This window comes from Leucopleurus acutus, assembly GCF_964270905.1.
Source record: "Leucopleurus acutus genome assembly, chromosome: 1".
Classification (NCBI taxonomy): domain Eukaryota; kingdom Metazoa; phylum Chordata; class Mammalia; order Artiodactyla; family Delphinidae; genus Leucopleurus; species Leucopleurus acutus.
In genome coordinates this window covers 74,613,263-74,631,813 of record NC_139142.1, presented here as the reverse complement: position 1 = coordinate 74,631,813, position 18,551 = coordinate 74,613,263, and the positions used below count along the sequence as shown (strand labels likewise).

At 45.2% G+C, this 18,551-nt stretch overlaps 1 long non-coding RNA gene across 1 annotated transcript in view; it reads right to left on the bottom strand.

The window, feature by feature from the left end:
* LOC309963025 overlaps positions 1-18,081 on the bottom strand; it is a 169,137-nt gene extending 151,056 nt beyond the window's left edge. The window contains exon 1 of the long non-coding RNA XR_014326276.1: positions 17,914-18,081. This is a non-coding gene — a long non-coding RNA (uncharacterized lncRNA). The remainder of the gene's footprint in view (positions 1-17,913) is intronic.
* Positions 18,082-18,551: the final 470 nt, after the last annotated feature.

Here is an 18,551-nt window from a genome sequence, read left to right as displayed (position 1 = left end):
ATCAGTCTTTTTGTGGGGAAACTAATGTCTATCAGAGATTTCACTGGGGCTCTTTAACCACAGATGTAGCAAATTCCCTGCCAAACACAGCTTAGAGATTTCCAAAGTGCCGCTACTGTGCACACCACAAAATAGACCAGCTAAATGGGAGTGGTATGGGTTTAGGAGATAAAGAATTAACAAGAGCAAAGAGGAAGGGGAGAGGGAAAGAAGAACATTATTTCCTAGGATAATAGTCACTCCCTTTAACCTTTTGTTCTTATTAAAGAGCCCTCCCAGGCTTCGCTGGTGGCGCTGTGGTTGAGAGTCCGCCTGCCGATGCAGGGGACGCGGGTTCGTGCCCCGGTACGGGAGGATCCTGCATGCCGCGGAGCGGCTGGGCCCATGAGCCATGGCCGCTGAGCCTGCGCGTCCGGAGCCTGTGCTCCGCAACGGGAGAGGCCACAGCAGTGAGAGGCCCGCGTACCGCAAAAAAAAAAAAAAAAAAAAAAAGATCCCTCCCAAACCTCTGGGATTTTCCAGAATTTGGTGCTGTGGGGCACTGACCTCTTCCCATCCTGTTAATGGGAACTGTGAGGAAATCTGAAGAGACAATTAAGAAAGTAATGTGCTCTACAGGGAGGCAAGTAGTGCCAGTGGGACTGGTTATCAACTTCCACTTCTGTGTGTCCTTTGATTTCATTCAGCTTGAAATATTGAGATTTCTTCTCGGATATGCCAGCATCTACAGTCTTCACTAAGTCTACAAATCTTTATCTAAGCTGATGTAGTTTTCTTCTTTCATGAAGTTGTTTTTCATCAGAACAAAAGTACAACTTTTCTCCTGTGAAGTGTAAAAAATTCAGCTACAAACTAAGCCATTCTGTTTTCTGCTTCTCCTCCAGGGTTGTATCTCTTCTGGGAGCTCTGGAAAGAAACTGTCATGGTTATAACAGCCTTCCATATTTCCCTCTTTGTATTAGTCAACTCTGCTGCAGTAACAAACAGCACCTCAATAGCTTAAACAACGAACATTTACTTTTTGCTCCTGCTTTTACTACAAGTCGATGGCTACAAGATGTCTGCTAAGTTCTGCTCTCTGAGTCTTCCCATTCCAGAAACCAGACTGAAAGATAACTCACTATTTGGGACACACTGTTCTCATGACAGAGGAAGAAGAACAAGAGAACTGCTGATAGAAACTCAGAGTGCTCCTTAGAGCATCTGCTCAGACATGGCATACATCATGTCCACCCATGTTCACTGACTAAAGCCTTTCCATGACCACACTCAAAATCAGCTGGGAAGGGACTCATGCCCCTCCCACAGAAGACATTGGCAGGACATGAAGCAGTGGCAGGGACTGATAATCCTCTCATATAAAAGGGAGGATCAAATACTTGAGAATAATAATGATACAACCTATCATACTCTTTGACTCCACCCATGTAATTTGTATCCAACATGGAGAGTTTCTCCCCATGTCAACTAAAAAAGAATTTGATATGATTTTTTTTTCTTCTCAGAAAAACCCAGAGGTGACACTTGCCATATTGTTCTTCATAATGTCACTGTCTCTTAAAATGTTAACAGTTATTAAGCAATTAAAAAGGATTCCATGGTCAAATAAGTTTGGCAAATGCTCTACCTTAATAGATCTCTCTTAATATTCACAATTCTTTATTAGCATATTACGTGCTCTGAGAACTCCTGCTGTAAATATACCTACTTAGCCCAGAATTGGGTTCAGAGAATTCTTTCTATAAGGGCACAACCATTAATATCTCATGAGATTCTAGTGGCTAACACTGCTCTCAGGATTATGATTCTTTTTCCATGGTTGCTGGAAAGGTTGCTTCCTTTATGCTCCTCCTAATTTATAAACCCCTTGTGGGCAGGAATTCTTAGTCTGTTTCATCTTCAGTTTCCACAGGGTGTTGCATGTTTAGTATATGAATCACCCAATGGATTCTTGCTGTTTTCTTGTTCTTGTGCATCCAGATTGGAAGACACCTAATGATGATGAGAGGAGGTATGCATGAGGCCAGCAGGTCTGTACAGGCCTTCAAAAGGAGGCTTGCATTTTTGCTAAGATCACACTCCATGTTAGGAATCTGAAGATGCTATTCAGACACTATTTTTTGCCTACTTAATTAAATACAAACACCTCAGACTGGCTTTAATTCTTCCTTCCTTAATGAAACAAATATATCTTGAGTCCTACTCTGTGCCAAGTACCACGCCAGACACTGAGTACATGTGCGAGCAAGATAAACAGGGGGCCTGCCCTCCTTAAGAGGAGACAGACATAAAACAAACACAGGAATAAATAGCCAACAATTATACGACCTCTCAGCAGTGTACTGCACCACTAGCCACCCATTCCTTCTTTTTTTTTTTTTTGCTGTACGCGGGCCTCTCACTGTTGTGGCCTCTCCCGTTGAGGACCACAGGCTCCGGACGCGCAGGCTCAGTGGCCATGGCTCACGGGCCCAGCCGCTCCGCGGCATGTGGGATATTCCCGGACTGGGGCACGAACCCGTGTCCCCAACATCGGCAGGCGGACTCTCAACCACTGTGCCACCAGGGAAGCCCCACCCATTCCTTCTTGAAATGCTTTTCCATGCTTAGCTTCTGAGATGCTATACTTTACTAATTTTCCTGTACATCACTGGCCTCTCCTTCTCAGTCCCTTGCTGGCTCTTCTTCTATCTAGCTTCTAAATATAGAGCACCCAGGGCCCTTGCCTAGGTCCCTTTTCCCTTCTGTATCTTCTCCTAGGTGATCTCATTCATGCTCACAGAGTTGAATTCCACATATGTGCTCAGGACTCCCAAATTTATATCTCCAGTGCAAAACTCGCCTCTGAGGATATGATCTCTCCCCAAGTGAACCACGTTAGCACTTACCTCTCTCTTTTTTTTTTTTTTTAATTTATTTTTTTCTCTGCAGTTACCTCTCTTGAGTCATTTCATGTTTTCTCTCTTTTCACATGATTGTTTGGATACCTCCTTTATGCTCCTCCTAATTTATAAACCCCTTGAGGGCAGGAATTCTTAGTCTGTTTCATCTTCAGTTTCCACAGGGTGTTGCATAGTAAGTGTTTAATATATGATTATTGAATTTAATGTGTGAACTGAATTTCTGCTTTAGGGATCACTGAGACACAGATGGTAATGAATATTTTATTTAAAGAAATAATGCCTCATCCTTCTGTATTTCCAAATGAACAACCTCAGATGAGAGAACACAGCTACATACTTTGACATGAAGTGAATACTTAAATTTAAACATGCTAAATGGAGCCAATCTCATCCCTTGTGGTCACAGGAGCTGCCGCAAAGGTTTTATTAATTGCTTACTTTCCCACACCACAGCTGGCAAGGCTGGTATGTCAGAGCCATGGACCACCTACTCTTCAGAATAGTGCCCACTTGTATCTATTCCCTACTTTAAAATAAAAAGATAAAAGAAAAGGACAAGGGTTTGCCTGAAACCCTCCCACCCAACCAGAGCACGGATTCAACCACATAATGCTGGTTCCTCGATTTAGATTCAGGGCCAAAGAGGAGGGCATAAGAGGAAGACTCCCTGGTTTACAGAAAGATGTTTCGCCAGCTGCTCTAATAATAGCTTGTGGTAATTGCACCTCTGCTCCTTCATCTGAATTTTGATCCTGTTCCTTTCCAAGCTTCTCCCAAGGCCTCTTGGAAACTAAAGACTGTCTAGAGAAAAGCTAAAAGCTTTTTTGTACTTGATGATCTGCCTAAGTGTGTCGGGGGCCGCAATGACCACACAAGGAGGCCCTGATTGTAATGTGGACGCGGGCCCCATGGCCCGTTGGTGTGTGTACACAGAGGCTGCTTTTCCTCATCTTGGTTGCCCTAAAAAAATTGTCATTGGCCTCCACGTGCTTGAAGTTTAGGGTTTAGTTATTCAAAACAAGAGGAAAATTGTCTGGATTATATCTCTTCCGTAAAAATAAATATTTTCAACTGCCATGGCATTTAAACTCTATTTTCTTTTCCTGCTAGTTTCCCTTCCCTATCACACTTCCCTGGATAAACACAGATTGTGCTATAATATTTATTACCAAAGGGTTCTCTGGGCCAATGGTGGTTTTAGGAATTCTGCTGGGTATTTAGTGTGCTGTCTAGCTGAGTCCCCAACCACGTTGTGAGTCAACGCAAACGCAGCAGATCGTGAGTAGAGGCAACAGTTCTCCTCCCAGTACGCTGCAGCCTCTGGGTCGCCAACTGGGACTTGAGCTGGCATGCTTAAAAATAAGGTTTTCTGACAGAGACAGATGATTGTCAGCTGAGTCTTGCAAAAATCCCCTTTCCCTGTGCTCTTCCAACCCATCTTCTTGGCATGTGCCCTTCCTTCTGCATCTTTTGTTGTCCTGCATCCCTGATTTCTCGCTGCAGACTGGACACTGACGTCAGTTTAGATTGATACTGTGTGCCCTGTCATGGACCTCAGTTTCACTCAGGATGTTACTTCCAGTTGATCGATGCTGAGGTTCTTCATCACGCGGGGCTACCTTGCCACCCATGGTACTTCCTTCACGCTCCTTTGGTAACTTCCCCGTTCACAGTCACTACTCAGTCATGCATGTGTGCAAACTCTCAGACTACTTGGCAGTTGAAGCCCTGCCAACTGGATAGCTTGTATCTCTATTCAGTAATCTTTTCATTCACTCATACTAACTGTTCATTACACAGCTCAGTGTTAACGGCCCTTTAACTTGTCACATCCCTGATGAATAGGACAGCACCTGCATTCTAAACTAGGCTTTAAAACAGCAACACCATAGTGACCATAAAACAACCACTCCTAACTATACGGTCTCAAGCCATGGTGAATATGATGGATAATATTTTATGTACCCCAGTCGTTGGCCCTTTCCACCAAAGACGCACCACAAACCCCGCGTAACCAATTTGAATGTCAGAGATACACAGAGTATGGCAACGGGGCAGCAGCAGATCCAGAGTGAGTGACGTTCCTGGGACATGACAAGGGCACTGGGTTATGGTGGCCCAGGATGCTGTAGGACCAACATCCACTCAGATACTAACTTTCTCACTTCACTGGTTTCGGAAGTCTCTTTTTCCAGCTCCCAAAGCTACCTCATGGCCACTTTTTTTAATCTACACAGCTGCCTTAACCAAAGCACCCTAGAGTGCTTCCTTTTTTCTCTTCCATCGTTTCTTAAGCTCTATATCTCTAGAGCTGACCTCATGTTTTAGCATTTTTTCAGCCTCGCTCCTTTTTTCCCCTCAACCTGTGATAAAACAAAGCAAAAGTAGTAGGTATGTTAGTTCAGAGCCCAAGGCATAGGAGATACCTCTGGAACTGTGTCTGGGCTGGAAGGCCAACCAGAAAAAGCAAGGATGACACAAGTTTTTGTTGGTGGCTGTGGAATTTCCCTGCAGTTCTGGGAGAGCCCAGTTCTGTCACCATTTTCTACCCTGGGAAACACTTGGCAGGTTAGAGGATGTAAGATGTATAAGGTAAGATCTTAATCCCACGGCTGTATGATGTCAGAGCTACAGAATTTGAGCTCCCTAAAAGCATGGAAGCATGGACATTCTACTTTTTCATAAACTCCCATCACCAAAGGAGAGAAAAGAAAAGCATTTATCTTCTCTGTCTCTCTTGCCTGTCCCCCAGCCCTACTGCCAACCAAGAACCTTGAACAAAATATTTTTCTCCCTTTCAGAGGAGGGGAGTAGGGAGTGCTTTTTCTTATGTGCAGAGAAATATTACAAAGGGGGAGGAGCTTCTATTCCGTTCATTTAAAACTAATAACCTCTGGGCCCAATCCAAGTTTTCCCAGCTTTTTCCTCTCTACTGGATATTGTTGGATGGAAGTACAAAATTACAGTTATTTGGGGTTTGCTTTTTTATAAATAGACTACTATCAGCAAAGGCATAAGATTAGTCTCTTATCAGCATAAACAGCTCTGTTCTGGCCTCTCCATGTTCTACCTGAGGACTGCCAGAACCCCACAGTTATTCCAGCAAGCAGGGGAAATCAAAGAGGAGTTCCAGAGATGGCAATAACTTTACATTCTACCCACAGCTCTGTGGCAGCAAATCTTCACTGTGAAATCAATAATTCCAGGAGAACAGAAGGTGATTCACCTCCTCCAAAACACATGGCCGCCTCAGGGCACTGCACACATTTTCACTCTTTGTGGCAGGTCTCCTCAGATGACTGTGCTCTGCTGTGAGCCTGGGAATTACAGGACAACAACAAGGAAGGAAGGGAGGGAGGGAAGGAGGGAGGGAGGGAGGGAAGAAAAAGAGAACACAAGTTGAAACACAGCAAGGACCCATTATCTTGTGGATCTGGGGTGCTGTAGGCTGCGTTCCACTTCACACACACAGCGATGTGTTGTCCAACCTAAAGAATCACAGCAAGAAGACTCTCCTGGCTGAATTTGTTCTCTCAAGAGGGAGCCGAGTAGGGTATAATTTAGATCTTGAAGGTCAGGGCAGGATTAAGAGGAGGAACCAAGACCCATAGACTTAGCTCATTTTAATTGGCAGAGAAGGACCCAGAACGACAAGGACCATAGCACTTAGCAACTATTTACTAAGCACCCACTAAGTGCCCCACACTGCTGTAGGAGCTCAGGGCAACAGGGAGATGGCTGAAGCTGACCTCAGCAGGTCCTCATGCCCTCTGATTCATAAGAGACAGGCAGTGAAACATCACCAAGGAGGAGAGCTATTGAGGGTCCACGTTGGACCTGGAGAAAAGGATAAGATGGCAGATCATCCCAGTCACAGGTGACACCTGGCCACAGGTTTTGCCTTGTCCCCAGAGGACAACACTATAATAAGACTTTACTGCAATATGAGGTGTATTCTTTGTTTTACTAAATGATGCTCTTACACAGTGGTTTTCAATCCTAGCTGCACATCAGAATTACCTAGGGAGTTTTTTTAAATCCAGATGCCTGGACCCCACCCCAGACTAATTAAATCAGACTCTCTGTGGGAAACACCCAGACTTCAGTATTTTTTAAAACTGTCCAGGGGATCCCAATGTGAGGCCAAGACTGAGAACCACTGCATCGAGGTGATTGTCCTAATTACCTTCCAGCTTTTCTCTGCTTCCACAGTCCTCTTATCTAAGCTGTTATATTTCCTTTTTATTTTTAGTTTGTTCTACTTTGTCCTTTCAGTAGATAATTCTACAATATCCCATTAAACCTTTTTTCATGCTTTAACTTTGCTTTTTCTCATTTAATTTTCATTGCCCACTCCACTTACCCCATCCCCCCATTATGCTTCTTTTGTGCTGTGTTTCTCTATTACAGCGTCAACACTTACAGGGCTCTTGATATGGGCAGAGTACTACAGGAGGCACTTAACTGTTACTAAAAATTATATCCAGTGCAATCATATTTTCTGTTAAATTCTGTGCAACTGTTATGGGCTCAGGTCCTGTGGAAGATGGGTAATTTGGCAAAGTCTAGCTCCCTTCCTAGGAAGCAGCTCCCTTGGTATATAAATAAAAGATCCAAAATAAATATACTGCAACAAAAAATAAAAGGAACATCCACAACTAGGGGGGAAAGAAGATTAAAAGCTGTCTGAATCTAAATAGCAACATCTGCCCTGCCAAAACCTTGGTTTCAAATCTACGAGGGAGACACTGCCATTTGCAGAAGAAAAAGTCCCTAGATTGTTTGTACTACCGGTGAGGCTGTTCTCCGGGGGCAGAACATCTGCTGATTCAGGCTCATTTCCTCGCTGTCCGCAGGCAAGCCCAAGAGCACACAGGCGAGTCGCTGAGACACTAAGGGCTGAGACGAGGAAGAAAGGGCCAGGAGACAGTCCCGGAAGCAGACCCTTCAATCTTCAGGGGAAGCCACGTACCACATCTCCTGCCACTAGGCTGCACAGGTAAGAGCAGCCTTGGAGCCTCAGAACCGCAGGCCCTGCACTTCTTCCTGGGCCAGGTGAGCCCCGGAGAGCCCAAAACATTGTCACCTCCATGGAGCCCAGCCTGGCACTGAGTCCACCATAGAAGCCAGTGGATGTTTGCCCAATAATTGGGTGAATGAATAAATGACTTCCCTGATGAAATGACTCCTGGGAGAGATGGTGGGAAGATGGAAATGGAAGGTGGCTCTGTAACCCCACCCTGGTAGCTCAGTCCCTTGATGCTCTGATAGGGTTCCTCTCTCTTCCTTTTCCCTTGATTTTGTTTTTCAGGAATCAAGCCAGATGTCTTGTTGGAGCAAAAAGAGATGTTTGTTCCTTATAGAAGAAGCAAGATTTTGCAGTGCCAAATGACAGGGACAGGGAAATGAATAATTACATGATACACAGGTGTCAGAGGGACCAAGATGGTTCCCTGAACTTTATAAATCAACGAGGAGACTTCTACGGCCCTGGTCTCCAGAACAACTTTACTTGTAGAGGCCAATTCTCCCTGGAGATTCTTGAAACTACAGTGAGAGAGAAGGGACTTACTACTCGCTGCCCTCCCCATGGTGCAACTCCTCTGGGTCCACATAGGTCACAGCAAAGCCTGCCCTTTCCTCCCACCTTCCACACTGGTGAGCTGACCCCAAGTGCAGGTCTCCCTGGAGATTAGTCACAAGGTGTATCCACAGCCATTATTTTAAGACCGCACAAGGCAGTATTATCCCCATTTTACTGTCTAGAAAATGGAGGCTTAGAGAGGTTAAGTGACTTGCAAGTAAGTGGTGGTGTCAGGTATACACCCAGATCTTCCAAGCCTAAATCCAGTGGTCTCTCCACTACAGCACAGCTGCCCCTTGAGACTAGAGCAGGCAGTGAAAAACAAGGACTCCCGGGTTCCAGGACCCCTTCCAGCCCAGTGTGTAGGTGGTGTTCTATCTGAGGGTTGTCTGAGCAGAGGTGGGGTTACCCAGCTGCTCAAGCTCAACAGCCTGTGCAAATTCGAAGAAATGGCATATGAGTTCAAAGAACTCACTTGAAGAACAGGAAAAGCAGCTCTCTGCTTGAGGTCATGGGGAAGTGAAGGCTGAATCGTGGATGAGAAGACTTGCAAAGGTCCCTTCTCCCTTCAAATCTTCCATTCTTCCTTCTGTTCTCAGTGAGGCCAATAAACACATCTTCCTCCATTGCTATGTAATCTATGTTGATTTTCCTGGGACTCCCCAGGCAGCACCCTGGCTCTGAAAATGAAATATTAACTACCTCAGCCTCATAGCCATCTTTAGCAACCGTACACTAATGGAAAAGCAAGAAGTGCTCGTGGCAACTTGTGTATTGAGGTCAGCAGTGCCTTTCTTAACCCTCTTCTGTCTGGTAAGGCTGAAGGGGGCAGAAGTTTCTGTAACGATATGGCCCATCTTTAGAGCCACAACCCAAAGACTTGGGGTCCTTCCTATGGCCATGATCTTGGGAATAAGGTCCTTAATGTCTTCCTCTGCTCCTGGGGTGTTGTAGACAGCAACTCACTTTCAAGTCTTCTTGGGCAGAAGAAATCATTTCACTTCAATCAGCATTTTTGAGGACCTTTATGGGTTCAACGGGTGCTTTGAGGGGATTACACAGGAGATAAAGACAGACCAGACCAAACAACAATTGTGAGGCTGCACTTACACATCATAAAGCATACAAAGGCAACTCCAGAATTTCTACAAAGGAGGGGCTAAGGGGCTGCAATCTGGTTGAAAGATGCCTCAGGGACTTGCCTTGAGGCAGTATTTTCATAGCACATAAAATTGGGAAAGATGTCAAAGAATGGGAGGCTGACAGGGATTATGGAAAAGGATGGATAAAGCCCCCTCCAAAGCACTCTTGTCTCTCCTACTAACTGTCCCAAGTCTCAGGTGTCCTGATTTTTATGTAACGATGTCAAAAAAGAAGGAAACTAACAAATGGCCAAGCAACGAGCCAAGTGTTCGCAAATATAATTTCATTTATCCCTCAGAGACTGTAAAGAAACATTAACTCTCCCCAGAAGTCACATGAAGGGACAGACATCTCCCAGGACCTGGGAAGCTGTGGCCTAATTGCTGACCTGGACACAGAAAGAATGGGCACAGGGAACACAATCTGCGCAGAGCCTAAGAAAGAGGGAGTCCAAGGGCAGGGCCCAGGAACACTTTTCTACCTTCCACCTGGGCACCCCACATAGGCTATGCTTGTGTTCGAGTTCCATCTTCCTCCTGCCACAGGCCTGGGCCAAGCTTCTGCAGCAGGTCCCGACTCTCCCGGACCAGTAGAGCACGTCTCCTAGCCACAACCTGCCCCAGCTACCACCAAACCAAATCATCACCTGCTCCATCCCCACTACTGTCTTCCACCTCTGCTTTGATTTATTGTTCATATGGACTCTCTCCTCGTCAGGCCTAGAGGAAGGTTGTTTTTGTTCATTAGCCAAAAACTCTTAAAATTACCTCTAACCTGTGGCAGATAGAAATCACAGTCATAAACGTAAGCACAGTCTTGGAATTTTTCAGAATGACTTCCTGAATAATTTGGGAGAATTCAACAATAATTATCTAAGAAGACAGGCTTATTTGAGCCCTGCTAACTCTTCTTTTGATGTGAATGCAGCTTTAAGCCTACAGCACTTCCTCCTGCCTCGGGGCTTTTTTTTTTAATACATCCTCATTTCTTATATAGAATGTTCTTTCCCTACACATGCCCCTGATACTGGGTGTATCAAGCAGAGTCCTAGCAGGGGACAGAGGGCACTGTCAAAAGGGTGATCAGAAAGAATCTAATGAAAAGGACATTTGCAAAGCTGTGGGCAGGTGTTATAGACTGAACTGTGTCCCTCAAAAAAGGATATGTTCAAGTCCTAACCCCCAGTACCTCAGAAAGTGACCTTATATGGAAATAGCATCATTGCAATTGCTGTATAGTTAAGATTGATGTAATTAGTTAAGATGAGGTCAGACTGGAGTAGGGTGGGCCCCTAAGCCAACATGACTGATGTCTTTGTAAGAAGAAAGCAGTGTAAAGACAAAGACACTGGGAGAACACCATGTGACAGGAAAGGCGAGCCAAGCTAAAGAACACCAAGGGGGCTTCCCTGGTGGCGCAGTGGTTGAGAGTCCGCCTGCCGATGCAGGGGACACGAGTTCGTGCCCCAGTCCGGGAGGATCCCACATGCCGCGGAGCGGCTGGGCCCGCGAGCCATGGCCGCTGAGCCTGCGCGTCCGGAGCCTGTGCTCCGCAACGGGAGAGGCCACAACAGTGAGAGGCCCGCGTACCGCAAAAAAACAAAAACAAACAAACAAACAAAAGAACACCAAGGACTGCCAGCAAACCACCAGCTGCTAGGAAGAGGCAAGGAAGGATCTGCCTAAAGTTTTCGGAGAGGGCATGGCCCTGCTGACACCTTGATTTCAGACTTTTAGCCCCCAGAACTGTGAGACAGCAAGTCTCTGTTGTTTTAAGCCATCCAGTTTGTGGTACTTTGTTAAGGCAGCCATAGGAAACTAATACAGCTGGGTTACGGGAAACCAAAAAAAGACGGTGAAACACCCTAAGTCTGGCAACAGAAGAATCGCTGCCACCCTGGGCCTGAAGCATGAAGTACATGAGTCTTTACCAAAACCTGCAGCCTCTGGCAGAGGAAAGCAGCCACAGCCAAGGCACAGCCTAGCAGGAAGGAATCTGGGGTAAGACCACCCCACCTCTTCCTCCTCCTTCTCTCCAATCTCCTGATGGTGCCTCCCGTTGGCCAAACTGAACAGGATGTCAGAGAGCAAGGGAAGCAGGTGGATGCTGTCCATTGAGATCAGCCTCCTAGAGGAGGAACTAGAGTGATCTGGGGGGACAGACACTATCCAGCACACCTGGGTAACTTCAGCTTTTAAGTCTCAACTGCAAAGTCACTTCCTCAGGGAAGACTTGCCTGACCTCCTGACCAGATCCTGGCCCCATAACGTGCTACCTTAATTCTGCTTCTGTAGAGTACTTGTCACTCTGTAGCACTGGAGAAATTCATTATGCAAATCATTAAGTGATGACTGGCTCTCATGCTCGAAACTACACTCCATGAGAGAAGAGACCATATCTGTCATTCATCAGGGAATCCCCAAGGTCTGGTGCATAGTAAAAATGACTAGATTTATAGGATGTGCCAATAGGCAAGCAACCTGATATAAAAAGATCAAGTAAGCCCAGAAAAGTTGCCCTTGGCAGCTCTGAACACACTATAGAGAACAGGCACCATTGTATCCTACAGGTACAGATAGTGCACTTTGTAATACCAGAGAACGTGACCACCTTGAGTACTTGCTAATGGTCCTCTAGAAATGGTGGGTGAGATAGGCAGTTGGGTAAATGAGATGACTAGGGTAAGGAGAGCAACTACCATGAGGTCAAGCTAACTTGAGCTTGCCTCTATCTGAATCCTCAGGCCAGTCTGGTCCCAGTCACACTGGGGAAAACAAGAAAGCTCAGGTGGGTGTCTGCTCCACTAGTGTTGGAATTTAGGTCCTGCACCCATCCTCAGATATTGAACACCTCTTTGCTTACCAGGTGACCCTCTTCCCCGCTTCAGCTGCACCTTCTAGTTTCCATTATTAATTTACCTGTTTAATTTCAATATTTCATAGATTATTGGCCTTGAAACTGAAACGTGTGGGTCCCAAGTATTCAAATACGCCTCTCTTTTGAAGTACATCTAAATTAGGCTGTCATAAACTGGGAGGTAGTTGTGGTTTCTAAGTTTTTTACAACACTTTACTTTGTGTAATTCAACATAAGTGACCTAAGAACCTTACAGAAAAGAAGATAGATGAGCTCAATAAAGATTAGGAAAATGCATTAAATTTGGAGACAGTGTTTCATTGGATTGCTCTTTTATACTTGGGTGAATCACCCTTATCCAACTTTGCCTGGAGGGAGTTTGGAGTAAACACAACAATCATTACAACACCCACAGTCCTTGTGCACACACTATCGACCTCCTCTTTTGATGGTTCTTTTGCTTATGGCTGTAAAAGTCAATAATTCTTCTGGGTATTAACCCTTAACATCACCACAGTACATACAACAGGTACCTCTAACATGAAAATGAAGCAACTATATCAAACTTAACTTCTAGGGTGGGAAGCAAAAATCTTGTGATCAATCAAATAAGCTGTGTTAACCTCCTCTCAATTGGCCTTATTTATCTGGACCACATTATTGATCTTGAAGGGCACTGTCATCTCATTAACAGTCAGCAGGCTCTGCGTGCTTCCTGTGATTGACAAAACCTCTCTGGGTAACAGAACAGCTGCCAACAGGGGCTGGTTTCCTCAGGCACAAACACGTCACAGAGAAGGTGTTGACTCTGAGGAGGGACCAGGCACAGGACAAGTTGGGAGGCAGAGCTGTCCCTGAGTGGAGCCATGCAGAGGGTCTGCTACCTCATCCACCTCACTCTCTTCTGGCCAGGTAAGGCAGATCCTGAAACCTCAAAAGATCAAGGCTCAGCGAGGCATCAAGGCTGCCAGGGCCTGGCCCTCGAGCACAGCACCCGTTACTCAATGATCTCAGCCCCAGTCCTCACTAAGTCCCTCTCATGTCTCTTCTCTAGGAGTCATGTCAGCTGTCACGTTGGTGCCTCAAAACCAAGCAAGGAGTGTGTCTGTGGGGGAATCTGTCACCCTCAGGTGCTCCATGAAAGGAGACTCCATCAGTAACTACTATACCTTCTGGTACAGGAAAACACCGGGTAACACAATGACTCTCATATACCGAGAAGGGGGCACATATGGCCCTGGTTTCGAAGACAACTTCCAAGGTGAAATTGATTTTTTAAACAACCAGGCTGTGCTGAATATCCTGGAGGCATCAGAGAGAGATGAAGGATCTTACTACTGTGCCTAGACCACCACCCTGCTGTGGGTTCACTTCTGAGCAGCTCAAAAAATGTGGAGATCTACGTGGAACAGCAGTTCCAACAAGATCATGACTTTCTCCTGAATAAATAGTTCAAGAAATGGAAGCCGGAGAAGGCTGACGTTCATGCCTTTCCTTCAGGTTCACTGGCTCACAGCCTGCCCACGCACTCCAGTGGTGCTCAGATAGGCAACCCCCCAGTGGGGTGTGGCCTGGTGTAGGGCAGGAGAGAGGAGAGACAGAGTCAGAAATTGTAGCATTTACGGTACACTCTTAACAGTTTTCTTGGAGAGTCATAAAAGATTTGGCCACACAGCCTAAAGTACTTAGGATATGACATAAAGAGGCACTTTCCAAAGTATGACTATGGTGATGTCCAGTTTCTCCCCAGCCATATACACCAGGAATCTAGCTGTTCTCAAGGAGAGGGGCTGGGAAGGTGGGAAGACTCCTCCCTTCCTTCGGCATCAATGGTACACACTGCCTGTCATCTTCCCAATGTGGATGGCAAGACTTGATCTCTAGCTTGCTGTACTGTTTTGGACTGTAGCCCTCCTTTCCATCTCTACCTCTTTACTTCTTCTTCTATATGTCTAGAAAAAAGACATTGAACAATTTTTTCCCACTGGCATTTCTTTATCCTTCTTTGGACAGCTCAGTTTAGACTCCACTTTTATCTTGAGCGATGTACTTTTCCAGATTTAGATGACTGACAGCCTATGCTGAGGCTGAACCTGTCCTTCCTTCTGACCTCATCTAGAAAAGCTACCATTCACCTCACTGAATACCTTACTGGAATTTTGGTGGTGATGGGTATGTTCAGTAATTTGATTATTGTGATGGCTTCATGGGTGTATGGGTATATCTGAATTCATCAGGTTGTGTGCTGTAAATATGTGCCGCTTATTAATAAAGATTAATAATCTTATCAATAATCTAATCAAAGATCCTGCTGTCCATAGAAGTACAAAAAAGGCTGACAAGTGTTTGCCAGACAACACAGTTACACAGTTGGTTCTAGTCAGGGATCCTCACTGTTCCACCAAGGCACCTCCCAATCTGCCCATCTCTTGTGATTTTGTCTGACCTTTCATATATATGTATCTATATATGATAAAGAATGATATTTGGAAGCTTTATGTAGATGTTGTCAAAGTTTTGGAACCATAGTTTTAAAAGACCTGCAAAATGGAATCCTAGGAAGAGACCCAGTGGGTCCTTCTGACAGAGACCAGAAGAATGTCTTTGATGAGAAGGAGGAGAGAAAACATCTGGACAAATTCATAAAACTGTATGTTAGCTGTAATAATGATTAATATCTGTTGAGTGTTTACTATAGGCCAAGCACTATTCTGAGCACTTTACATGTGTTATATGATTTAATCCTCACAATAATCCTATGATGCATTTTCTATTATTATCCCCATTTTACAAACGAGGACACTAAGGCACAGAAGAACTAAAACACTTGCCCAAGATACCACTGGTAATAAGGGAGGGCGACAGATTTCAGACTCTGGAGCTGAAGGACACAGTATGTGATTCAGGAGGTTGGGGGAGGGTGGTCCATAGAGGAGACTGTCCCCAGGATGTGTCAGAAATAAGGGACAACAGGGCTGTGCCCTCGCCACCAGACCTATTCAAACCAATGCTCCGTGACCATCTGTCAAGAAACTGGGACAATGCAGCACAGGTCCCAGAGGATTTCTCAATGTTTTCTAACTCTGAGATTTTGTGATCGTGACACAAGCTTCACTCCGTCTTCTAAAATTATCTGTACCTCTTCATCTTTGAAACCAGGATAAGAAGAGTTACATCTTCAGAGATAATAAGAGTTCCAGTGTTGTTAAAGGCAAATGATAGAGAGGAAGTAAATTGCATTGTACATGGTAGCTATGCCATAAATGTTACTTAACATAAGTAAAGTAAAGGGCCAACAATAAAGTGGAATAATTGAGAAGAAAGTGAACTAAATTACAGAGTGCCAAGATGCAACCACTCTGCAGGTGTGGACTCACTTAATCCTTATGACAGCCCCGTGAGGTCTTTATTGTCAGCTCAGTGTCACAGATGGAGAAACTGAGCCTCAGAGAGACTGGGTAGCTTACCTAAGTTTCCAGAAGCAGAACTAGGATCTGGGTCAGAGGCAGACGGCCCTGGTACTGGGCTAGGAGCTGTGGGATATACTAAAGAAATACATGGCCTATAACAATGCCTGAATTAGAGAACAGCTGGGAACAATTGTGTGAATTCCAGTCATCTGTGTGATGCAGAGGTTGCCCTTGACTCCTTGGCCAGTCCCGGGGAGAGGGAATGGGGGTAGGGGTACCTAACCCCTTCCACCTCCACTTCTCCCTCCCTTGCTTTAAAACACCAGTTGCAATTGCAGCTTCCAGGCTGTTCTCCGGAGATTCCTCACTCCTGTGACTGAGGGAGGACTGCGGCTACACAGCCCCCTCCCACTTCCACTCCTGAGCCCACCCCTAGGTCTGCAGCTTGTCTCCCAGGCCACAACATGGGAAATGGGCCGACATCTTCCTCCCTTCTGATGCTTGTCAAAGGCAGTAGCTTGTTGAATTCTCTTAGAGTCTCTAGGGTGCTAATGCATTCACTGCCTTCTTCTTGCCTTCTCAGAGGCCTGTCTGGAATGGCAGCTACAGGGGTCTGGGGCTAGTGTGATGAGAGCTGGAGAAATTCTGCGGGTCCCTGGAGGGTCCATAGAATTGCCAACTTTACCATCCATATATATCTGCATAGTGAGACAGAGTGTCCAAGTTTGTCTCTTCCATTTTCACTGACTTATTATCACTTAATCGAGGCAGCAGAAGGGCTCAAGATCTATCATCCACAGTTCTCTGCATTCAAAAATGAGGAAACTGACACCAGAAAGCGCTGAATTAAGGTGTGGGAGCCACCAAGCAAAGAAGAGAACTGAGTTCAAACAAAACTTTCCCCACTCTAGGTAGAGTCTTAGCCCCCTGCAGTGCCTCAGACAGAAAGTACTGGCTAATAAATTCTCCATAGCAACAAGGTGAAAAAACTCTGGAATTGAGGCTTCTTTCCTACTTCTCAATTCAACATCTTGCCTCCAAATATAAATTGAAATCATGGGGTTATACATCTCTAATATTTTTTGGTCAGAGCGCTTTATTCTTCCTCCAGCAAATACCATCTCTCCTCTATGCTTAATTTTTCTCCATAGCATTTATTACCATCTGATGTGCTGTATATTTTACTTGCTTATTTATTTGTTATTTAGCTCTCCACTGACTGGAACACAAGCTCCATGATGGCAGAGATTTTGTCTGTTTTCTTCACTGCCTTAACTCCAGCACTTAGAAATCTGGCACAAAATGGGCACTCAACAAACGTGTGGAATGAATGAGTGGGTGAAATGTGGAATGAATACTACATACCCTGCACTGTGCTGAATGCTGGGATATAATAGTGCACAAGACTGGTGACAACTTTGCCCTCAGAAATGCTTTATCCAAGCCTCATCTATCCACTAACAAGATTTTCTGAAGGGTAGATAATAAAGCACTCTAGAACACCAAATAACTTACTCTTGGAGAGCAGACATAAGAGCTCCTACATTCCTTGGACATCCCCCCATGACAGGGATAAAATGGGGTGGAGCAGGGAAGGGGTGGGGATGGCAGGCTTTCTCGTGAAAGAAAGACTTCCATTTTTCAAAACCAAGTGATGGAATTCCATGAATTAGCACAAGTGGAGAGGAAGCCATACTGAAAAGGTCAAAACTTAGAACATGAAAAGGAAGATGGCAGACTTGGATGATTGACAAATGGAATATGGAGCAGGTCACACTGAGCCCTTTGCCTTTTCTCCCTCCTTAGGTGACCACATTCTATGGATTGATGAGTGTGTCTTCCCAACCATAAAAGGAGTGCATACGAATTGGATGAAGCATTTCTCTTGCTGGTCCCCAAGATGACACTACTCCAGCAGCCCCAGGAGAGAATCTGCCACCTCATCTACACTTGCAGATCCACATGCCTCCCAAAAACTGTCCCAATAGACAGGGAAGCTGACATAAAACATGCTTACCTCAGTGATGTTCTTGGTTTTTCCTCATCTCCAGGAACCTGAGGAATTTGGAGTAACTGTGGAGAAAGCTGGAGGGTTTTCACAATTCCTCGCAAAACTTTAGGGATTCCGCCTCCAGGACTTCTGGTTGTGCTGGGACCACAAGGCCCAGGGTAGGCCTCGGAGTTGCTTTCCATCCTCACTTGTCACCTAAGAGAAGTGAGCAATATTTCTCAGAGACAGTAGAAGGAAAGTCAGCATCCACAGAGACAATACCAAAAAAAGCAAACAAACAAACAAAAAGCCCACATAGCTTGGGTCTGAGCTGTCAGCAGCTCTGTCACATCCAAGGCCTCCTCGCCCATAAAGACTTCAACTGTGTCTGCAGAGCATGTTATGGTCATGAGTGATTAACGGAAGATTAACTACCTCAATTGCCTTAAGGAGGAAGAAGAGTTTCATGCACCAAGTTTATAAATAAAAGAACCACAAAGGAGCCAATATTACTGGCACTACATGTTGAAACCAGACAGTTGACCCAGTAGCAATAACACTCCTCTGTAAGAAGAATTAAAATCTCTGAGTTCACAACTAGTCCATTTCTCAGCATCCAAACCATCATTATGTTTTCCACATGAAGGATCTCCTTCTCAGCCCTA